Source organism: Phocoena phocoena, chromosome 1 (genome assembly GCF_963924675.1).
Source record: "Phocoena phocoena chromosome 1, mPhoPho1.1, whole genome shotgun sequence".
NCBI classification, from domain to species: Eukaryota; Metazoa; Chordata; class Mammalia; order Artiodactyla; family Phocoenidae; genus Phocoena; species Phocoena phocoena.
The window spans coordinates 121,791,428-121,815,565 of record NC_089219.1 but is presented as its reverse complement, the minus strand read 5'-3'; positions in this window follow the sequence as shown (position 1 = coordinate 121,815,565).

Here is a 24,138-nt window from a genome sequence, read left to right as displayed (position 1 = left end):
ACTAACCCGTACACTAACACGTACGCTCACCCTATAACGTTGTCCTACCCTAACCTGTCCCCTAAACCATACCCGTCCCCTAATCCTAACCCATACGCAAACACTAACCCGTACCCTTATACATACGCTCACCCTAAACTGTTGTCATACACTAACCTGTCCCCTAAACCGTCCCCGTCCCCTAACCCTAACCGTAACCCTAACCCTAAACGTTACCCGAAGCCTTACCCTTACCCGTCCCCTAATCCTAACCCGTACGCTAACACTAAAGCTTAGCCTAACACGTACGCTCACCCTAAACCGTTGTCGTACACTAACCTGGCCACTAAACCATCCCCGTCCCCTAACCCTAACCCTCACCCTAACCCTAACCCTAACCCTAACCCTTACCCGAAGCCTTACCCTAAACCGTCCCCTAATCCTAACCCGTACGCTAACACTAAACTGTACCCTAACACGTAGGCTCACCCTAAACCGTTGTCGTACCCTAACCTGTCCCCTAAACCGTCCCCGTCCCCTAACCCTAACCCTAACCCTAACACTTACCTGAAGCCTTACACTAACCCGTCCCCAAAACCTAAACCTTACGCTAACACTAAATCGTACCCTAACACGTACGCACACCCTAAACAGTTGTCGTACCCTAACCTGTCCCCTATACCATCCCCGTCCCCTAACCCTAACCCTAACCCTAACCCTAACCCTAAACAGTTGTCGTACCCTAACCTGTACCCTAAACCGTCCCCGTCCCCTAACCCTAACCCTAACCCTTACCCGAAACCTTACCCTAACCCGTCCCCTAATCCTAACCCGTACGCTAACACTAACACGTACGCTAACACGTACGCTCACCCTAAACAGTTGTCGTAAACTATCCTGTCCCATAAGCTGTCCCCGTCCCCGTCCCCTAACCCTAACCCTAACCCTAACCCTTACCCGAAGCCTTACACTAACCCGTCCCATAAACCTAAACCGTACGCTAACACTAACCCATACCCTAACACGTACGCTGACCCTAAACTGTTGTCGTACCCTAACCTGTGCTCTAAACTATCCCCATCCCCTTACCCTAACCCTAACCCTAACACTAACCCTAAAACTTACCCGAAGCCTTACCCTAACCCGTCCCCTCATCCTAACCCACACGCTAACACTAACCCACACTCTAACATGTACGCTCAACCTCAACCGTGGTCGTACCCTAACCTGTCCCCTAAACCGTCGCCGTCCCCTAACCCTAACCTTAACCCTAACCCTTATCCGAAGCCTTACCCTAACCCGTCCCCTAATCCTAACCCGTACGCTAAAACTAATCCGTACCCTAACACGTACGCTCACCCTAAACCGTTGTCGTACCCTAACCTGTCCCCTAAACCGTCCCCGTCCCCTAACCCTAACCCTAACACTAACCCTAACACTTACCCGAAGCCTTACCCTAACCAGTCCCCTAATCCTAACCCGTACGCTAACACTAACCCGTACCCTAACACGTACGCTCACCCTAAACAGTTGTCGTACCCTAGCCTGTCCCCTAAACCGTCCCCATCCCCTAACCCTAATCCTAACCCTAACCCTTACCCGAAGCCTTACCTTTACACGTCCCCTAATGCTAACCCGTACGTTAACACTAACCCGTACCCTAACACTTACGCTCACCCTAAACAGTTGTCGTACCCTTACCTGTCCCCTAAAACGTACCTGTCTCCTAACCCTAACCCTAAACCTAACCCTAACCCTTACCCGAAGCCTAACCCTAACCCGTCCCCTAATCCTAACCCATACGCTAACACTAACCCTTACCCTAACAATTACGTTCACTCTAAACAGTTTTCGAACCCTAACCTGTCCCCTAAACCATCCTCGTCCCCTAACCCTAACTCTAACCCTAAAACATACCCGAAGCCTTACCCTAAACCGACCCCTAATCCTAACCCGTACGCTAACACTAAACCTTACCCTAACACGTATGATCACCCTAAACTGTTGTCGTACACTAACCTGTCGCGTAAACCGTCCCCGTCCACTAACCATAACCCTAACCCTAACCCTAACCCTAACCCTAACCCTTACCCGAAGCCTTACCCTAACCCGTCCCCTAACCCTAACCCATACGCTAACACTAACCCATACCCTAACACGTACGTTCACCCTAAACCGTTGTCGTACCCTAACCTGTCCCCTAAACCATCCCCATCCCCTAACCTTAACCCTAACCCTAACACTTACCCGAAGCCTTACACTAACCTGTCCCCTAAACCTAAACCTTACGCTAACACTAGATGGAACCCTAACACGTACGCTCAACCTAAACTGTTGTCGTACCCGAACCTGTCCCCAAAATCGTCCCTGTCCCCGTCCCCTAACCCTAACCCTAACACTTACCCGAAGCCTTACCCTAACCCGTCCCCTAATCCTAAACCGTACGCTAACACTAACCCGTACCGTAATACATACGCTCACCCTAAACTGTCGTCGTACCCTAACCTATTCCCTAAACCGTCCCCGTCCCCTAACCCTAACCCTAAACGTTACCCAAAGCCTTACCCTAACCCGTCCCATAATCCTAACCCGTACGCTAACACTAAAGCTTACCCTAACACGTACGCTCACCCTAAACCGTTGTCGTACCCTAACCTGCCCCTAAACCGTCCCTGTCCCCTAACCCTAAACCTAAACCTAACTCTAACGCTTACCCAAAGCCTTACCCTAAACCGTCCCCTAATGCTAAACCGTACGCTAACACAAAACTGTACACTAACACGTACGCTCACCCTAAACCGTTGTTGTACCCTAAACTGTCCCCTAAACCGTCCCCGTCCCCTAACCATAACCCTAACCCTTACCCGAAGCCTTACCCTAACCCGTCCCGTATACCTAAACCTTACGCTAACACTAAATCGTACCCTAACACGTACGCTCACCCTAAACCATTGTCGTACCCTAACCTGTCCCCTAAACCATCCCCGTCCACTAACCCTAAACTTAACCCTAACATTAACCCTCACCCTTACCCGAAGCCTTACCCTAACCCGTCCCCTAATCTTAACCCGTATGCTAACAATAACCCGTACCCTAACACGTACGCTAACCCTAAACCGTTGTACCCTAACCTGTCCCCTAAAACGTCGCCCTCCCCTAACCCTAACCTTTTCCGAAGCCTTACCGTAACCCGTCCCCTAATACTAAACCGTACATTAATAACCCGTACCCTAAAACGTACGCTCACCCTAAACCGTTGTTGTATCCTAACCTGTCCCCTAAACCGTACCCGTCCCCTAACCCTAACCCTAAGCCTAACCCTAACACTTACCCGAAGTCTAACCCTAACCCGTCCCCTAATCCTAACCCATACGCTAACACTAACCCGTACCCTAATACGTAGGCTCACCCTAAACCGTTGTCGTACCCGAAACTGTCCCCTAAACCATCCCCGTCCCCTAACCCTAACCCTAACCCTATACCTAACCCTTACCCGAAGCCTTACCCTAACCCGTCCCCTAATCCTAACCCGTACGCTAACACTAACCCGTACCCTAACAATTACGCTCACTCTAAACAGTTGTTGAACCCTAACCTGTCCCCTAAACTATTCCCGTCCCCTAACCCTAACCCTAACCCTAAACCTAAACCTTACCCGAAGCCTTACCCTAAACCGTCCCCTAATCATAACCCGTACGCTAACACTAAACCTTACCCTAACACGTACGCTCACTCTAAACCGTTGTCGTACCGTAACCTGTCCACTAAACCGTCCCTGACCCCTAACCCTAACCCTAACCCTAACCCTAACACTAAACTTTACCCGAAGCCTTACCCTAACCGGTCCCCTAATCCTTACCCGTACGCTAACACTAACCCGTACCCTAACACGTACGCTCACACTAAACCGTTGTCATACCCTAATGTATCCCCTAAACCGTCCCCAACCCCTAACACTAAACCTACCCCTTACCCGAAGCCTTACCCTAACCCGTCCCCTAATCCTAACCCGTACGCTAACACTAACCCGTACCCTAACACGTACGCTCACCCTAAACCGTTGTCGTACCCTAACATGTCCCCCAAACCTTTCCCATCCCCTAACCCTAACCCTAAACCTAACCCTTACCCGACGCCTTACCCTAAGCTGACACCTAATCCTAACCCGTACGCTAACACTAACCCAAACCCTAAAACATACGCTCACCCTAAAATGTTGTCGTACCCTCAGCTGTCCCCTAAACCGACCCCGTCCCCTAACCCTAACCCTAACGCTAACCCTTACCCTAAGTCTTACCTGATGCCTTACCCTATCCTGTCCCGTAATCCTAACCCGTACGCTAACACTAACCCATACCATAACACGTACACTCACCCTAAACAGTTGTCGTACCCTAACCTGTCCCCTAAACCGTCCCCATCCCCTAACCCTAACCCTAACCCTTACCCGAAGCCTTACCCTAACCCGTCCCCTAATCCTAACACATACGCTAACACTAACCCGTCCGCTAACACGTACGCTTACCCTAAACCGTTGTCGTACACTAACCTGTCCCCTGAACCATCCCCGTCCCCTAAACCTAACCCTAACCCTAACCCTTACCCGAAGCCTTACACTAACCCATCCCCTAATCCTAACCTGTACGCTAACACTAAGCGGTACCCTAACGTACGCTCACCCTAAAACTTTGTCGTACACTAACCTGTACCCTAAACCGTCCCCGTCCCCTAACCCTAAACCTAACCGTTACCCTAAGCCTTACCCTAAAACGTCCCCTAATCCTAACCCGTACGCTAACACTAACCCGTAGCCTAACACGTAAGCCCACCCTTAACTGTTGTCGTACCCTAACCTGTCCCCTCAACGATCCCCGTTCCCTAACCCTAACCCTAACTCTTACCCGAAGCCGCACCCTAACCCGTCCCCTAATCCTAACCCGTACGCTAACACTAATCCATACCCTAAAACGTACGCTCACCTTAAAACTTTTTCGTACCCTAACCTGTCCCCTAAACATTCCCCGTCCCCTAAATCTAACCCTAACCCTTACCCGAAGCCTTACGCTAACCCGGCCACTTATCCTAAACCGTACGCTAACACTAACACGTAACCTCACACGTACGCTCACCCTAAACTGTTGTCGTACACTAACCAGTCCCCTAAACCGTCCCCGTCCCCTAACCCTAACCCTAACCCTTACCCGAAGCCTTACCCTAACCTGTACCCTAATCCTAAACCGTACACTAACACTAATCCGTACCCTAACACGTACGCTCACCCTAAACCGTTGTCGTACCCTAACCTGTCCCCTAAACCATCCCTGTCCCCTAATCCTAACCATAACCCTAACCCTAACCCTTACCTGAAGCCTCACCCTAACCCGTCCCATAATCCTAACCCTTACGCTAACACTAACGCATACCCTAACATGTACGCTCACCCTAAATCGTTGTCGTAGCCTAACATGTCCCCTAAACCATCCCCGTACCCTAACTTTAACCCTAACCCTTACCGCAAGCCTTACCCTAACCCGTCCCTTAATCCTAAACCGTACGCTAACACTAACCCGTACCCTAAAACGTACGCTCATCCTAAACCGTTGTCGTACCCTAACCTATCCCCTAAACCGTCCCCGTACCCGTCCCCTAACCCTAACCCTAACCCTAACCCTTACCCGAAGCCTTATGCTATCCCGTCCCCTAATCCTAACCCGTACACTAATACTAACCAGTACCCTAACACGTACGCTCACCCTAAACCGTTGTCGTACCCTAACCTGTCCCCTAAACCGTCCCCGTCCACTAACCCTAACCTTAACCCCAACCCTAACCCTTACCCAAAGCCTTACCCTAACCGATCCCCTAATCCTAACCCGTACGCTAACACTAACACATACCTTAACACGTACGCTCACCCTAAACCATTGTCGTACACTAACCTGTCCCCTAAACCGTCCCCATCCCCTAACCCTAACCCTAACACTAACCCTATCCCTAATCCTTACCCGAAGACTTACACTAACCCGTCCCCTAATCCTAACCCGTACGCTAACACTAACCAGTACCCTAACACGCACGCTCACCCTAAATCATTGTCGTACCCTAACCTGTCCCCTAAACCGTCCCTGTTCCCTAACCCTAACCCTAACCCTAACCCTAAACCTTACCCGAAGCCTTACCCTAACCCGTCCCCTAATCCTAACCCGTACGCTAACACTAACCCGTACCCTAACACGTACGCTCACCCTAAACCTTGGTCGTACCCTAACCGGTCCCCTACACTCTCCCCGTCCCCTAACCCTAACCCTAACCCTAAACCCGACCCTTACCCGAAGACTTACCTTAACCCGTACCCTAATCCTAACCCGTACGCTAACACTAACCCATACCCTAACACGTACGCTCACCCTAAACCGTTGTCGTACACTAACCTGTCCCCTAAACCGTCCCCGTACCCTAACCCTAACCCTAACCCTAATCCCAACACTAACCCTTACCCGAAGCCTTACCCTAAACCCTCCCCTAATCCTAACCCGTACGCGAACACTAACACATACCCTAACATGTACCCTCACCCTAAACCGTTGTCGTACCCTAAACTGTCCCCTAAACCTTCCCCGTCCCCATCCCCTAACCCTAACCCTAACCCTAACCCTTACCCGAAGCCTTACCCTAAACCGTCCCCTAATCCTAACCCATACGCTAACACTAACCCGTACCCTAACACGTACGCTCACCCTAAACTGTTGTCATAACCTAACCTGTCCCCTAAACCGTCCCCGTCCCCTAACCCTAAACCTAAACTTAACCCTAACCGTAACCCTTACCTGAAGCCTTACCCTAACCCGTCCTCTAATCCTAACCTGTACGCTAACACTAACCCGTACCCTAACACGTACGCTCACCCTTAACCGTTGTCGTACCCTAACCTGTCCCCTAAACCGTCCCCGTCCCCTAACGCTAACCCTAACACTTACCCGAAGATTTACACTAAGCCGTCCCCTTATCCTAACCTGTACGCTAACACTAACCCGTACGCTAACATGTACACTCACCCTATACCGTTGTCGTACCCTCACCTGTCCCCTAAACCATCCCCGTCCCCTAACCCTAACCCTAACACTAACCCTTACCCGAAGCCTTACGCTAAACCGCACGCTAACACTAACCCGTACCCTAAAACGTACGATCACACTAAACCGTTGTCCTACCCTAACCTGTCCCCTAAACCGTTCCCGTCCCCTAACCCTAACCCTAACCCTAAACCTTACCCGAACCCTTACCCTAACCCGTCCCCTAATCCTAACCCGTACACTAACACTAAGCCGTACCCTAAAACGTACGCTCACCCTTAACCGTTGTTGTACCCTAAACTGTCCCCTAAACCGTACCCGTCCCCTAACCCTAACCCTAAACCTAACCCGAAGCCTTACACTAACCCGTCCCCTAATCCTAACCCGTACGCTAAAACTAACCCGTACCCTAACACGTACGCTCACCCTAAACCGCTGTCGTACCCTAACCTGTCCGCTAAACCGTCACCGTCCCCTAACCGTAACCCTAACCTTAGTTCTTACCCGAAGCCTTACCCTAACCCGTCCCCTAATCCTAAACCATACGCTAACACTAAACCGTACTCTAACACGTACGATCACCCTAAACCGTTGTCATACCCTAACCTGACCCCTAAACCGTCCCCGTCCCCTAAAGCTAACCCTAACCCTAAACTTTACCCGAAGCCTTATCCTAACCCGTCCCCTAATCCTAACCCGTACGCTAAAACTAACACATACCCTAACACGTACGCTGACTCTAAACCGCTGTCGTACCCTAACCTGTCCCCTAAACCGTCCCCGTCTCCTAACTCTAACCCTAACCCTAACCGTAACCCTAACCCTTACACGAAGCCTTACCCTAACCCGTCCCCTAATCCTAACCCGTACGCTAACACTAACCCGTACTCTAACACGTACGCTCACCCTAAACCGTTGTCGTAACGTAACCTGTCCCCAAACCGTCCACGTCCCCGTCCCCGTCCCCGTCCCCTAACCCTAACACTTACCCGAAGCCTTACTCTAACCTGTCCCCTAATACTAAACCGTACGCTAACACTAAACAGTACCCTAACATGTACGCTCACCCTAAACCATTGACGTACCCTAACCTGTCCCCTAAATCGTCCCCATCCCCTAACCCTAACCCTAACCCTAAACCTAACCCTAACACTTACCCGAAGCCTAACACTAACCCATCCCCTAATCCTAACCCATACGCTAACACTAACCCGTACACTAACACGTACGCTCACCCTATAACGTTGTCCTACCCTAACTGTCCCCTAAACCATACCCGTCCCCTAACCCTAACCCTAATCCTAACCCTTCCACGAAGCCTTACCCTAACCCGTCCCCTAATCCTAACCCATACGCTAACACTAACCAGTACCCTTATAGATACGCTCACCCTAAACTGTTGTCATACCCTAACCTGTTCTCTAAACCGTCCCCGTCCCCTAACCCTAACCGTAACCCTAACCCTAAAGGTTACCCGAAGCCTTACCCTTACCCGTCCCCTAATCCTAACCCGTACGCTAACACGAAAGCTTACCCTAACACGTACGCTCACCCTAAACCGTTGTCGTACACTAACCTGGCCACTAAACCATCCCCGTCCCCTAACCCTCACCCTAACCCTAACCCTAACCCTTACCCGAAGCCTTACCCTAAACCGTCCCCTAATCCTAACCCGTACGCTAACACTAAACTGTACCCTAACACGTAGGCTCACCCTAAACCGTTGTCGTACCCTAACCTGTCCCCTAAACCGTCCCCGTCCCCTAACCCTAACCCTAACCCTAACCCTAACCCTAAACAGTTGTCGTACCCTAACCTGCACCCTAAACCGTCCCCGTCCCCTAACCCTAACCCTAACCCTTACCCGAAACCTTACCCTAACCCGTCCCCTAATCCTAACCCGTACGCTAACACTAACACGTACGCTAACACGTACGCTCACCCTAAACAGTTGTCGTAAACTATCCTGTCCCATAAGCTGTCCCCGTCCCCGTCCCCTAACCCTAACCCTAACCCTAACCCTTACCCGAAACCTTACAGTAACCCGTCCCATAAACCTAAACCGTACGCTAACACTAAGCCATACCCTAACACGTACGCTGACCCTAAACTGTTGTCGTACCCTAACCTGTGCCCTAAACCATCCCCATCCCCTTACCCTAACCCTAACCCTAACACTAACCCTAAAACTTACCCGAAGCCTTACCCTAACCCGTCCCCTCATCCTAACCCACACGCTAACACTAACCCGTACTCTAACATGTACGCTCAACCTAAACCGTGGTCGTACCCTAACCTCTCCCCTAAACCATCGCCGTCCCCTAACCTTAACCTTAACCCTAACCCTTATCCGAAGCCTTACCCTAACCCGTCCCCTAATCCTAACCCGTACGCTAAAACTAATCCGTACCCTAACACGTACGCTCACCCTAAACCATTGTCGTACCCTAACCTGTCCCCGAAACTGTCCCCGTCCCCTAACCCTAACCCTAACACTAACCCTAACACTTACCCGAAGCCTTACCCTAACCAGTACCCTAATCCTAACCCGTACGCTAACACTAACCCGTACCCTAACACGTACGCTCCCCCTAAACAGTTGTCATACCCTAGCCTGTCCCCTAAACCGTCCACATCCCCTAACCCTAACCCTAACCCTAACCCTTACCCAAAGCCTTACCTTAACACGTCCCCTAATGCTAACCCGTACGTTAACACTAACCCGTACCCTAACACTTACGCTCACCCTAAACAGTTGTCGTACCCTAACCTGTCCCCTAAACCGTCCCCGTCCCCTAGCCCTCACCCTAACCCTAAACCTAACCCTAACCCTTACCCGAAGCCTTACCCTAACCCGTCCCCTAATCCTAACCCTTACGCTAACACTAACCCGTACCCTAACACGTACGCTCACCCTAAACCGTTGTCGTACCCTAACCTGTCCCCTAAACCGTCCCCGTCCCCTAAGCCTAACCTTAACCCTAACCCTAACCCTTACGCAAAGCCTTACCCTAACCCATCCCCTAATCCTAACCCGTACGCTAACACTAACACATACCTTAACACGTACGCTCACCCTAAACCATTGTCGTACACTAACCTGTCCCCTAAACCGTCGCCATCCCCTAACCCTAACCCTAACACTAACCCTATCCCTAATCCTTACCCGAAGACTTACACTAACCTGTCCCCTAATCCTAACCCGTACGCTAACACTAACCAGTACCCTAACACGTACGCTCACCCTAAATCATTGTCATACCCTAACCTGTCCCCTAAACCGTCCCCGTTCCCTAACCCTAACCCTAACCCTAACCCTAACCCTAACCCTTACCCGAAGCCTTACCCTAACCCATCCCCTAATCCTAACCCGTACGCTAACACTAACACGTACCTTAACACGTACGCTCACCCTAAACCTTGTTCGTACCCTAACCTGTCCCCTACACTCTCCCCGTCCCCTAACCCTAACACTAACCCTAACCCCGACCCTTACCCGAAGACTTACCTTAACCCGTACCGTAATTCTAACCCGTACGCTAACACTAACCCGTACCCTAACACGTACGCTCACCCTAAACCGTTGTCGTACCCTAACCTGTCCCCTAAACCGTCCCCGTACCCTAACCCTAACCCTAACCCCAACACTAACCCTTACCCGAAGCCTTACCCTAAACCCTCCCCTAATCCTAACCCATACGCGAACACTAACCCATACCCTAACATGTACCCTCACCCTAAACCGTTGTCGTACCCTAACCTGTCCCCTAAACCTTCCCCGTCCCCATCCCCTAACCCTAACCCTAACCCTAACCCTTACCCGAAGCCTTACCCTAAACCGTCCCCTAATCCTAACCCATACGCTAACACTAACCCGTACCCTAACACGTACGCTCACCCTAAACTGTTGTCATACCCTAACCTGTCCTCTAAACCGTCCCCGTCCCCTAACCCTAACCCTAACCCTTACCCGAAGACTTACCCTAACCCGTCCCCTAATACTAACCCGTATGCTAACACTAACCCGTACCCTAACACGTACGCTCACCCTAAACCGTTGTCTTACCTAACCTGTCCCCTAAACCGTCCCCGTCCCATAACCCTAACCCTAACCCTAACCCTAACCCTAACCCTTACCCGAAGCCTTACCCTAACCCGTCCCCTAATCCTAACCCGTACACTAACACTAACCTGTACCCTAACACGTACGCTCACCCTAAACTGTTGTCATACCCTAACCTGTCCCCTAAACTGTCCCCGTCCCCTAACCTGTCCCCTAAACCGTCCCCGTCCCCTAACCCTAATCTTAACCCTAACCCTAACCCTTACCCAAAGCCTTAACCTAACCCATCCCCTAATCCTAACCCGTACGCTAACACTAACACATACCCTAACACGTACGCTCACCCTAAACCATTGTCGTATACTAACCTGTCCCCTAAACCGTCCCCATCCCCTAACCCTAACCCTAACACTAACCCTATCCCTAACCCTTACCCGAAGACTTACAGTAACCCGTCCCCTAATCCTAACCCGTACGCTAACACTAACCCGTACCCTAACACGTACGCTCACCCTAAATCATTGTCGTACCCTAACCTGTCCCCTAAACCGTCCCCGTTCCCTAACCCTAACCCTAACCCTAAACCTAACCCTTACCCTAAGCCTTACGCTAACCCGTCACCTAATCCTAACCCGTACGCTAACACTAACCCATACCCTAACACGTACGCTCACCCTAAACCTTGGTCGTACCCTAACCTGTCCCCTACACTCTCCCTGTCCCCTAACCCTAACCCTAACCCCGACCCTTACCCGAAGACTTACCTTAACCCGTACCCTAATCCTAACCCGTACGCTAACACTAACCCGTACTCTAACACGTACGCTCACCCTAAACCGTTGTCGTAACGTAACCTGTCCCCAAACCGTCCACGTCCCCGTCCCCGTCCCCGTCCCCTAACCCTAACACTTACCCGAAGCCTTACTCTAACCTGTCCCCTAATACTAAACCGTACGCTAACACTAAACAGTACCCTAACATGTACGCTCACCCTAAACCATTGACGTACCCTAACCTGTCCCCTAAATCGTCCCCATCCCCTAACCCTAACCCTAACCCTAAACCTAACCCTAACACTTACCCGAAGCCTAACACTAACCCATCCCCTAATCCTAACCCATACGCTAACACTAACCCGTACACTAACACGTACGCTCACCCTATAACGTTGTCCTACCCTAACTGTCCCCTAAACCATACCCGTCCCCTAACCCTAACCCTAATCCTAACCCTTCCACGAAGCCTTACCCTAACCCGTCCCCTAATCCTAACCCATACGCTAACACTAACCAGTACCCTTATAGATACGCTCACCCTAAACTGTTGTCATACCCTAACCTGTTCTCTAAACCGTCCCCGTCCCCTAACCCTAACCGTAACCCTAACCCTAAAGGTTACCCGAAGCCTTACCCTTACCCGTCCCCTAATCCTAACCCGTACGCTAACACGAAAGCTTACCCTAACACGTACGCTCACCCTAAACCGTTGTCGTACACTAACCTGGCCACTAAACCATCCCCGTCCCCTAACCCTCACCCTAACCCTAACCCTAACCCTTACCCGAAGCCTTACCCTAAACCGTCCCCTAATCCTAACCCGTACGCTAACACTAAACTGTACCCTAACACGTAGGCTCACCCTAAACCGTTGTCGTACCCTAACCTGTCCCCTAAACCGTCCCCGTCCCCTAACCCTAACCCTAACCCTAACCCTAACCCTAAACAGTTGTCGTACCCTAACCTGCACCCTAAACCGTCCCCGTCCCCTAACCCTAACCCTAACCCTTACCCGAAACCTTACCCTAACCCGTCCCCTAATCCTAACCCGTACGCTAACACTAACACGTACGCTAACACGTACGCTCACCCTAAACAGTTGTCGTAAACTATCCTGTCCCATAAGCTGTCCCCGTCCCCGTCCCCTAACCCTAACCCTAACCCTTACCCGAAACCTTACAGTAACCCGTCCCATAAACCTAAACTGTACGCTAACACTAAGCCTTACCCTAACACGTACGCTGACCCTAAACTGTTGTCGTACCCTAACCTGTGCCCTAAACCATCCCCATCCCCTTACCCTAACCCTAACCCTAACACTAACCCTAAAACTTACCCGAAGCCTTACCCTAACCCGTCCCCTCATCCTAACCCACACGCTAACACTAACCCGTACTCTAACATGTACGCTCAACCTAAACCGTGGTCGTACCCTAACCTCTCCCCTAAACCATCGCCGTCCCCTAACCTTAACCTTAACCCTAACCCTCATCCGAAGCCTTACCCTAACCCGTCCCCTAATCCTAACCCGTACGCTAAAACTAATCCGTACCCTAACACGTACGCTCACCCTAAACCATTGTCGTACCCTAACCTGTCCCCGAAACTGTCCCCGTCCCCTAACCCTAACCCTAACACTAACCCTAACACTTACCCGAAGCCTTACCCTAACCAGTACCCTAATCCTAACCCGTACGCTAACACTAACCCGTACCCTAACACGTACGCTCCCCCTAAACAGTTGTCATACCCTAGCCTGTCCCCTAAACCGTCCACATCCCCTAACCCTAACCCTAACCCTAACCCTTACCCAAAGCCTTACCTTAACACGTCCCCTAATGCTAACCCGTACGTTAACACTAACCCGTACCCTAACACTTACGCTCACCCTAAACAGTTGTCGTACCCTAACCTGTCCCCTAAACCGTCCCCGTCCCCTAGCCCTCACCCTAACCCTAAACCTAACCCTAACCCTTACCCGAAGCCTTACCCTAACCCGTCCCCTAATCCTAACCCTTACGCTAACACTAACCCGTACCCTAACACGTACGCTCACCCTAAACCGTTGTCGTACCCTAACCTGTCCCCTAAACCGTCCCCGTCCCCTAAGCCTAACCTTAACCCTAACCCTAACCCTTACGCAAAGCCTTACCCTAACCCATCCCCTAATCCTAACCCGTACGCTAACACTAACACATACCTTAACACGTACGCTCACCCTAAACCATTGTCGTACACTAACCTGTCCCCTAAACCGTCGCCATCCCCTAACCCTAACCCTAACACTAACCCTATCCCTAATCCTTACCCGAAGACTTACACTAACCTGTCCCCTAATCCTAACCCGTACGCTAACACTAACCAGTACCCTAACACGTACGCTCACCCTAAATCATTGTCATACCCTAACCTGTCCCCTAAACCGTCCCCGTTCCCTAACCCTAACCCTAACCCTAACCCTAACCCTAACCCTTACCCGAAGCCTTACCCTAACCCATCCCCTAATCCTAACCCGTACGCTAACACTAACACGTACCTTAACACGTACGCTCACCCTAAACCTTGTTCGTACCCTAACCTGTCCCCTACACTCTCCCCGTCCCCTAACCCTAACCCTAACCCTAACCCCGACCCTTACCCGAAGACTTACCTTAACCCGTACCGTAATTCTAACCCGTACGCTAACACTAACCCGTACCCTAACACGTACGCTCACCCTAAACCGTTGTCGTACCCTAACCTGTCCCCTAAACCGTCCCCGTACCCTAACCCTAACCCTAACCCCAACACTAACCCTTACCCGAAGCCTTACCCTAAACCCTCCCCTAATCCTAACCCATACGCGAACACTAACCCATACCCTAACATGTACCCTCACCCTAAACCGTTGTCGTACCCTAACCTGTCCCCTAAACCTTCCCCGTCCCCATCCCCTAACCCTAACCCTAACCCTAACCCTTACCCGAAGCCTTACCCTAAACCGTCCCCTAATCCTAACCCATACGCTAACACTAACCCGTACCCTAACACGTACGCTCACCCTAAACTGTTGTCATACCCTAACCTGTCCTCTAAACCGTCCCCGTCCCCTAACCCTAACCCTAACCCTTACCCGAAGACTTACCCTAACCCGTCCCCTAATACTAACCCGTATGCTAACACTAACCCGTACCCTAACACGTACGCTCACCCTAAACCGTTGTCTTACCTAACCTGTCCCCTAAACCGTCCCCGTCCCATAACCCTAACCCTAACCCTAACCCTAACCCTAACCCTTACCCGAAGCCTTACCCTAACCCGTCCCCTAATCCTAACCCGTACACTAACACTAACCTGTACCCTAACACGTACGCTCACCCTAAACTGTTGTCATACCCTAACCTGTCCCCTAAACTGTCCCCGTCCCCTAACCTGTCCCCTAAACCGTCCCCGTCCCCTAACCCTAATCTTAACCCTAACCCTAACCCTTACCCAAAGCCTTAACCTAACCCATCCCCTAATCCTAACCCGTACGCTAACACTAACACATACCCTAACACGTACGCTCACCCTAAACCATTGTCGTATACTAACCTGTCCCCTAAACCGTCCCCATCCCCTAACCCTAACCCTAACACTAACCCTATCCCTAACCCTTACCCGAAGACTTACACTAACCCGTCCCCTAATCCTAACCCGTACGCTAACACTAACCCGTACCCTAACACGTACGCTCACCCTAAATCATTGTCGTACCCTAACCTGTCCCCTAAACCGTCCCCGTTCCCTAACCCTAACCCTAACCCTAAACCTAACCCTTACCCTAAGCCTTACGCTAACCCGTCACCTAATCCTAACCCGTACGCTAACACTAACCCATACCCTAACACGTACGCTCACCCTAAACCTTGGTCGTACCCTAACCTGTCCCCTACACTCTCCCTGTCCCCTAACCCTAACCCTAACCCTAACCCCGACCCTTACCCGAAGACTTACCTTAACCCGTACCCTAATCCTAACCCGTACGCTAACACTAACCCGTACCCTAACACGTACGCTCACCCTAAACCGTTGTCGTACCCTAACCTGTCCCCTAAACCGTCCCCGTACCCTAACCCTAACCCTAACCCTAACCCCAACAGTAACCCTTACCCGAAGCCTTACCCTAAACCCTCCCCTAATCCTAACCCGTACGCGAACACTAACCCATACCCTAACATGTACCCTCACCCTAAACCGTTGTCGTACCCTAACCAATCCCCTAAACCTTCCCCGTCCCCATCCCCTAACCCTAACCCTAACCCTTACCCGAAGCCTTACCCTAAACCGTCCCCTAATCCTAACCCATACGCTAACACTAACCCGTACCCTAACACGTACGCTCACCCTAAACTGTTGTCATAACCTAACCTGTCCCCTAAACCATCCCCGTCCCCTAACCTTAACCCTAACCTTAACCCTAACCCTAACCCTTACCTGAAGCCTTACCCTAACCCGTCCCCTTATCCTAACCTGTACGCTAACACTAACCCGTACCCTAACACGTACGCTCACCCTTAACCGTTGTCGTACCCTAACCTGTCCCCTAAACCGTCCGCATCCCCTAACCCTAACCCTTACCCGAAGACTTACCCTAACCCGTCCCCTAATGCTAACCCATATGCTAACACTAACCCGTACCCTAACACGTACGCTCACCCTAAACCGTTGTCTTACCTAACCTGTCCCCTAAACCGTCCCCGTCCCATAACCCTAACCCTAACCCTAACCCTAACCCTTACCCGAAGCCTTACCCTAACCCGTCCCCTAATCCTAACCCGTACACTAACACTAACCTGTACCCTAACACGTACGCTCACCCTAAACTGTTGTCATACCCTAACCTGTCCCCTAAACTGTTCCCGTCCCCTAACCCTAACCCTAACCCTAACCCTAACACTTACCCGAAGCCTTACCCTATCACGTCCCCTAAACCTAACCCGTACGCTAACACTAACCCATACCCTAACACCTACGCTCACCCTAAACCGCTGTGGTATCCTAACCTTTTCCCTAAACCGTCCCCGTCCCATATTGCTAAACCTAAATCTTTACAGATGCCTGTCCCTAAACCGTCCCCAAATCCTAACCCATACGCTAACACTAAACTCTACCCTAACACGTAGGCTCACCCTAAATCGCTGTCGTACCCCAATCTGTACCCTAAACCGTCCCTTTCCCCAACCCTATCCCTCACCCTAACACTTACACGAAGCCTTACTCTAACCTGTCCCCTAATCCTAATCCAAATGCTAACACTGACCAGTACCCTAACTACGCTCACCCTAAAGCATTGTCCTATCCTAACCTGTACCCTAACACGTCCTCATCCACTAACCCTAACTCTAACACTTACCTGAAGCCTTACCCTAACACATCCCCTAATCCTAAACCGTGCGCTAACACTAACCCATACCCTAACTCGTACGATCACACTAAACCGTTGTCGTACACTAACCTGTACTCTAAACCTTCCCTGTCCCCTAACCCTAACCCTAATCCTTACCGGAAAAGTTACCCTAACCCGTCCCCTAATCCTAACCCGTATGCTAACATTTACACCTACCCTAAGTTGTATGCTCAACGAAAACCGTTGTCATACACTAACCTGTACCTAAACAGTCCCTGTCCCATAACCCTAACCCTAACCCTTATCCGAAGCCTTACCCTAACCTGTCACCTAAGCCTAACTGGTACGCTAACACTAACACATACCCTAACATGTACTCTCACCCTAAACCATTGTCTTACCCAAACCTGTACCTTAAATCGTCCCTGGCCCTGTCCCCTAACATTAACCATAACCCTAACCCTTACCCGAAGCCTTATCCTAACCCGTCCCCTAATCCTAATCCGTACGCCAACACTAACCCATACCCTAACACCTACGCTCACCTTAAATCGTTGTCGTACACTAAATTGTACCCTAAACCGTTCCCATTCCCTAACCTAATCCCTAACCCTAACCATAAACCTAATCATTACCCGAAGCCTTAGTCTAAACTGTCCCCTAATCCTAAATCGTATGCTAGCACTAACACATACCCTAACATGTACACTCAACCTAAACTGCTGTCGTATTCTAACCTATACCCTAAACTGTTCCCATCCCCTAACCCTAACCCTAACCCGACGTCTTACCCTATCCCTTCCACTAATCATGGACCATACGCTAACACTGAACCTTACCCTAACATGTATTCTCACACTAACACATTGTGGTACCCTAACCTGTACCTTGAACCGTCTCCATCTCCTAACCCTAACCCTAACCCTAACCCTTACCCTAAGCCTTACCCTAACCCGTCCCCTAATTCTAACCCATATGCTAACACTAACCTGTGCCCTAACATGTATGCTCACCCTAAACTGTTGTTGTACCCTAACCTGTACCCTAAACTGTCCCTGTCCCTGTTCCCTAACACTAACACATACCCGAATCATGTCTCTAAACCTTACACTAATCCTAACCCTTACGGTAGCACTAACATGTACCCTAACACATACGCTCACCCTAAACTTTTGTCATTCCCTAACCTGTATCCTAAATTGTCCCAGTCCCCTAACAATAACCCTAAACCTAAACCTAAACCTAACCCTTACGTGAAGCCTTACCCTAACCCGTCCCTTAATCCTAACCCGTACGCTAATACTAACCCATAACCTAACACGTACGCTCACCCTAAATCATTGTCATACCCTAACCTGTACCATAAATCGTCGTTGTCCCCAACCTCAAACCGTTTCCCGAAACCTTATACTAACTCTTCCCCTAATCCTAACCCGTAAACTAACACTAACATGTACCCTAACACTTACGCTCACCCTATACCATTGTCGTACCTTAAATTGTACCCTAAACTGTCCCCATCCCCTAACGCTAACCCTAACCCTTACCCAAAGCCTTACGCTAACCCATCGGTAATCCTAACCCGTACGCTATCACTAACCTGTATCCTAACATGTACACTCACACTAAAAAATTGTCGTACCCTATCCTGTACCCTAAAACGTCCCCATCCCCTAAACCTAAACTTAAGCCTTAGCCGAAGCCTTACCCTAACACCTCCCGTAATCCTAACCCGTTTGCAAACACTAACCCATACCTTAACACGTATAGTCAACCTAAACTGTTGTCATACACTAAACTGTACCCTAAACCGTCCCCGTCCCCCAACCCGAACCCTAAATCTTACCCATACCCGAAGTCTTACCTTAACCCGTCCCATAATCCGAAACTGTACGCTAACGCTAACCCATACCCTATCACGTACACTCACCCTAAACCGTTGTCATACCCTAACCTGTAACAAAAACCGTCCCCATACCCTAACCTTAACCCTAACTCTTATCCGAAACCTTACCCTAACACGTCCTCTAATCTTAACCCATACGCTAACACTAACCCATAGCCTAAAATGTACGCTCAACCAAAACTCTTGTTTTACCCTACACTGTACCCTAAACCGTCCCCATCCCCTAACCCTAACACTTTCCCTAAACCTTACAGTAACCCGTCCCCTAATCTAAACCCGTACACTAACACTAACTCTTACTCTAACTGCTAGGCTCACCCTAAACCTTTGTCTTACACTAACCTGTACCCTAAACCGTCCCTGTCCCCATCCCCTAACCCTAACCCTACCCCTAACCCTTACCCGAAGCCTTACCCTAACCCGTCCCCTAATCCTAAACTGTACGCTAACCCTAACCAATACCCTAACACATACGCAGACCCTAAACCATTGTCCTACCATGATCTGAACCGTAAACCATCCCTGTGCCCTAACCCTAACTCTAAACCTAACCCTTTCCCAAAGCATTACACTAACCCGTCCGCTAATCCTAACCCATAAACTAACATGAACCCATCCCCTAACATATATGTTCTACTTAATTAATTGTCGTACCCCAACCTGTATCCTAAAGCTTCCCCATACGCTAACCATAAACTTAACACTAACCCTTACCCGAAGCCTTACCCTAAAACGTCATCTAACCCTAAACCGTACGCTAACACTAATACGTACCCTGTTACGCTCACCCAAAAATGTTGTCGTACCTAACCTGTACACTAAACCATTCCCGTCCCCTAACCCAAATGCTAAAACTAACCCTTACACTAAACCTTACCCTAACCCTTCCCCTAACCCTAACCCGTACACTAACACTATCCCGTACTCTAATACATACGCTCACCCTAAACCTTACCCGTCCTCTGAGCCTAACCCTAAACCTAACCCTTACCCAAAGCCGAACCCTAACGCATCCCCTATTCCTAACCAGTTCACTTACACTAAACCATACCCAAACACGTACGCTCCCCTAAACCATTGTCGTACCCTAACATGTACCCTAAACCATCCCCTTCCCCTAACCCTACCCCTAACACTTATGCGAAGACTTACCCTAACCCGTCCCCTATTCCTAGCCCATACGGTGACACTAACCATTACCATAACACGTATGCTCACCCTAAACCGTTTTCGTACCCTAACCTTTACCCGAATCCGTCCCTGTCCATTAACCCTAACCCTAAACCTTACGTGAAGCCTTACCTTAACCTGTCTCCTAATGTTAATCCATACACTAACACTAATCCGTACCCTCACACCTATGCTCACCCTAAATTGTTGTAGTAATATAACCTGTACCTTAAACCATCCCCATCCCCAAACCCTAACCCTAACCCCAACCCAGAGCACTTCCTCTTATGGTTCTTTACCTTAGGGAAATGAAATCAAAAAGACACATCTATGCCAAAGTTTGGGATGGCTCCTTTTACAAGAACCTCGTCTATGATACAAGTTAAATATCCCAGAAAGTGAAATCTGGATAAAGAATTAGTGGTACTTACCTACAACTGAATATCACTCAGCAATGAAATCTATGTCTTCAGGTCCGAAGCAACATAATGAGTGGATTCAGGTATGATGATTCTAAGTGAAATAAGTCACACAGAAAAAGAAACATCATAAGATGTCACTAATACACGGAACTTAATCTTGGCTACACATGAACTGAATTACAAAACAGAACAGGGTCTCAAATTTAGAAAATCTACTTATGCTTGCTTAATGGGAAAGGTGGGTTGGGCTGCTGCATAAAACCAGAGACTGAAATTAGCACACATACCGTTCCTAAAACAAATATATAATAGAATAGACCTACTCCTTGCTCAACGAAATGGACTTGACACTCCATATTCAAGACCTAGGAATATACCTGACTAGTAAGAATCTAAAAACCTATGGATTTATATGTCCCCGTAAGAGAATCAAGCGTGTGTACAGCAGCATAAACGCAGCAGTGAAAATCATCTAAATCCCATTATCAATATAAATTTCAAGAAAAACCACAATAACAGAGAAATACAGAACAATTCTTAAATATTTCAATCAGGGCTAGTGATGCATCCTGGATTCAGCACATCTACACCTAGAGCTGGGTGAGACATAAGGCAGAACACTTGGGCTCATTGGTTTGTTGAGGTTCGGTGAGCAAAAGCAGACCCTTTGAAGTCATACTGCATGGTACCTATTCCATGAGTCCCAACTGTCCAGGTTAAAGGGATTCTTCTTTCAGCTAAAAAATGCACGGGGAGCCCAGAATATTGTCCACTGTGTGATCTGGAAACGTTTTTAAAGGCATCTCAAATTTCATTCCCTTGTACTTGGGCTCGGCATTCCAGATGCTTTACTAACACTCACCCAACTAGGTGAGTCGGTGCCTTTAACCTCCTGTTTGGCCCAGTTTGCAATTTCTGCGGAAGATGAACAGGAATAGGGAGAAACAATGAGAAAGTAGCTGTAGATGTTTAGAAGGGCAAATTTAAGTCTCATTTCCCAACAGGAAGATGAATTAACCAAATGCTCAGCATACACTGCCGGAACCAGATTAGCGTCTGAAGCTATCTTGCGGGTTTGCAGTCAGCTCACAAGAAAGCGAGTTGGAGAAAGGAGTTCAGGGGCACTGTAATTCAAAAACCTGCACAGTTATAAGTGACAACAATCGTCCAAAATTATATTGAAGTAAGGCTGCGAAGAGGACTTGAAAGTGAGGCAGAATTGCAGGAAACCAATGTGGGAGGAAGACTGGAGTTGCATTTAAAATATAGGAAAACAGGCAGAACGAGGACAATGATGCACTTGGCAAAAAAAGTGCGTATGCTTTTTTCCTGAATATATTCAGGAAAAAACGCATACGTGCTTTTTGGCCAAATAAGCAAGCATGAAAAGGAAATCTGCACTACAGTAAAGTCAAACTCCCCCCCCAGATCAAAAGGGCCATCTATAAAAAGTGTAAAATTCCAAAGCCAGGAAACACCACCAAGAAGAGGGAGCCTTGTTATGCCGATGGGCGGGACGTAAATTGCCAACAGCCATTCTGGAGACCTGTATGGTGTTTCCTGAAACATATAAGAAACAAAGCAACACAGCCTATGGTACTTCCACTTATGGTCCTATAGCTCAGGGAAATTAAAATCAAAAAGACACAGCCACCCAAAAGATTCAGATGGCTCTGTTTACAACAACATCCTCTACTGTACAAGTTACATATCCCAGAAAGCGAAAAATGGATAAAGAACTTGTGGTACTTACGTACAATGGAATATCACACAGCATTGAAATCTACGTCATCAGGCCCGTAGCGGTGTAGTGAGTGGATTCAGGTACAATGATACTACGTAAAATAAGTCACACAGAAAAAGAAACATCATAAGATATCAGTAATATATGGAATTTAAACTTGGCTACACATGAACTGAATTACAAAACAGAACAGGGTCTCAAATTTAGAAAACAAACTTATGCTTGCTTAAGGGGAAAGGTGAGTTGGGGTGCTGCATAAAACCAGAGATTGAAATTAGCACAGATACCTTTCCATAAGCCAAATATGTAATACACAAGTCTTACTCCTTGCTCAATGAAATAGACTCAACAACCCATATTCAACGCCTAGAAATATACCTGACTACTAAGAATGTTAAAACCCATGGATTTATATGTCTCCGTAAGAGAATCAAGGGTGTGTACAGCGTCCTAAAGGCAGCAGTGAAAATCCGATAAATGCCATTTTCAAAATAAATTTCTAAAACAAAACACGAAGACAGTGAAATAGAGAGCAATAGTTTTTTTTTTTTTTCTTGCAGTAGTGGGCCTCTCACTGTTGTGGCCTCTCCCGTTGTGGAGCACAGGCTCCGGACGCGCAGGACCAGCGGCCATGGCCAACGGGCCCAGCCGCTCCATGGCATGTGGGATTCTCCCAGACTGGGGAATGAACCTGTGTCCCCTGCAACGGCAGGCAGATTCTCAACCACTGTGCCACCAGGGAAGCCTGAGAGCAATTCTTAAATAATTCATTCAGGGCTTGTGATGCAACCTGGATTAACCAAATCTACACCCAGTGCTAGGAGAGACATGAGGCTGGACACCTCCAGCTAATAGCATTGGTGAGCTTCAGTGAGCAAATACAGACCCTTTGAAGTCATACTGCATGAAACCCATTCCATGGGTCCCAACACTCCAGGTTCAAGGGATTCTTCCTTCAGCTAAAACATGCATGGGAAACCCAGAGTATGGTCCACTGTGTGACTGGGAAACGATTTAAAATGCATCTCGGTTTTCGTCCCCTGGTACTCGGGTTCACCATTCCAGACACTTTATTAACACTCTCTCCACTTGGAGAGTCACTGCCTTTAACCTCCTATTTGGCACAGTTTGCAATTTCTGAGCAAGATGAATAGCAATAGGGAGAACCACTGAGAGACTAGCTGTAGGTGTTTCCACGGGCAAATTTAACGCTCATTACCCACCAGGAAGAAGAATTAACCAAAGGTTCAGTGTGCCCTGCTGGAACCAGATTAGGGCCTGAAGCAATCCTGCGTTTTGGCGGCCACCTCACAAGAAATCGAGTTGAAGAAAGGAGCTCAGGGGCACTGTAATTCACAAACCTGCAGAATTATAAATGACAGCTATCGTCCAAAAATGTATTGAAGTAATGTTGTGAAGAGGACTTGAAAGTGGAGTAGAATTGCAGGAAATTGATTTCACGGGGTAGACTGGAATTGCATTTTAAGCATAGGAATAGTGGCAGAACGTCGACAATGATGCACTTGGCCCAAAAGTGCGTATGCGTTTTTTCCTGAATATATTCAGGAAAAAACGCATACGCACTTTATGGCCAACCAAGCAAGCATGTAAAGGTAATCTGCACTACAATGAAGTCT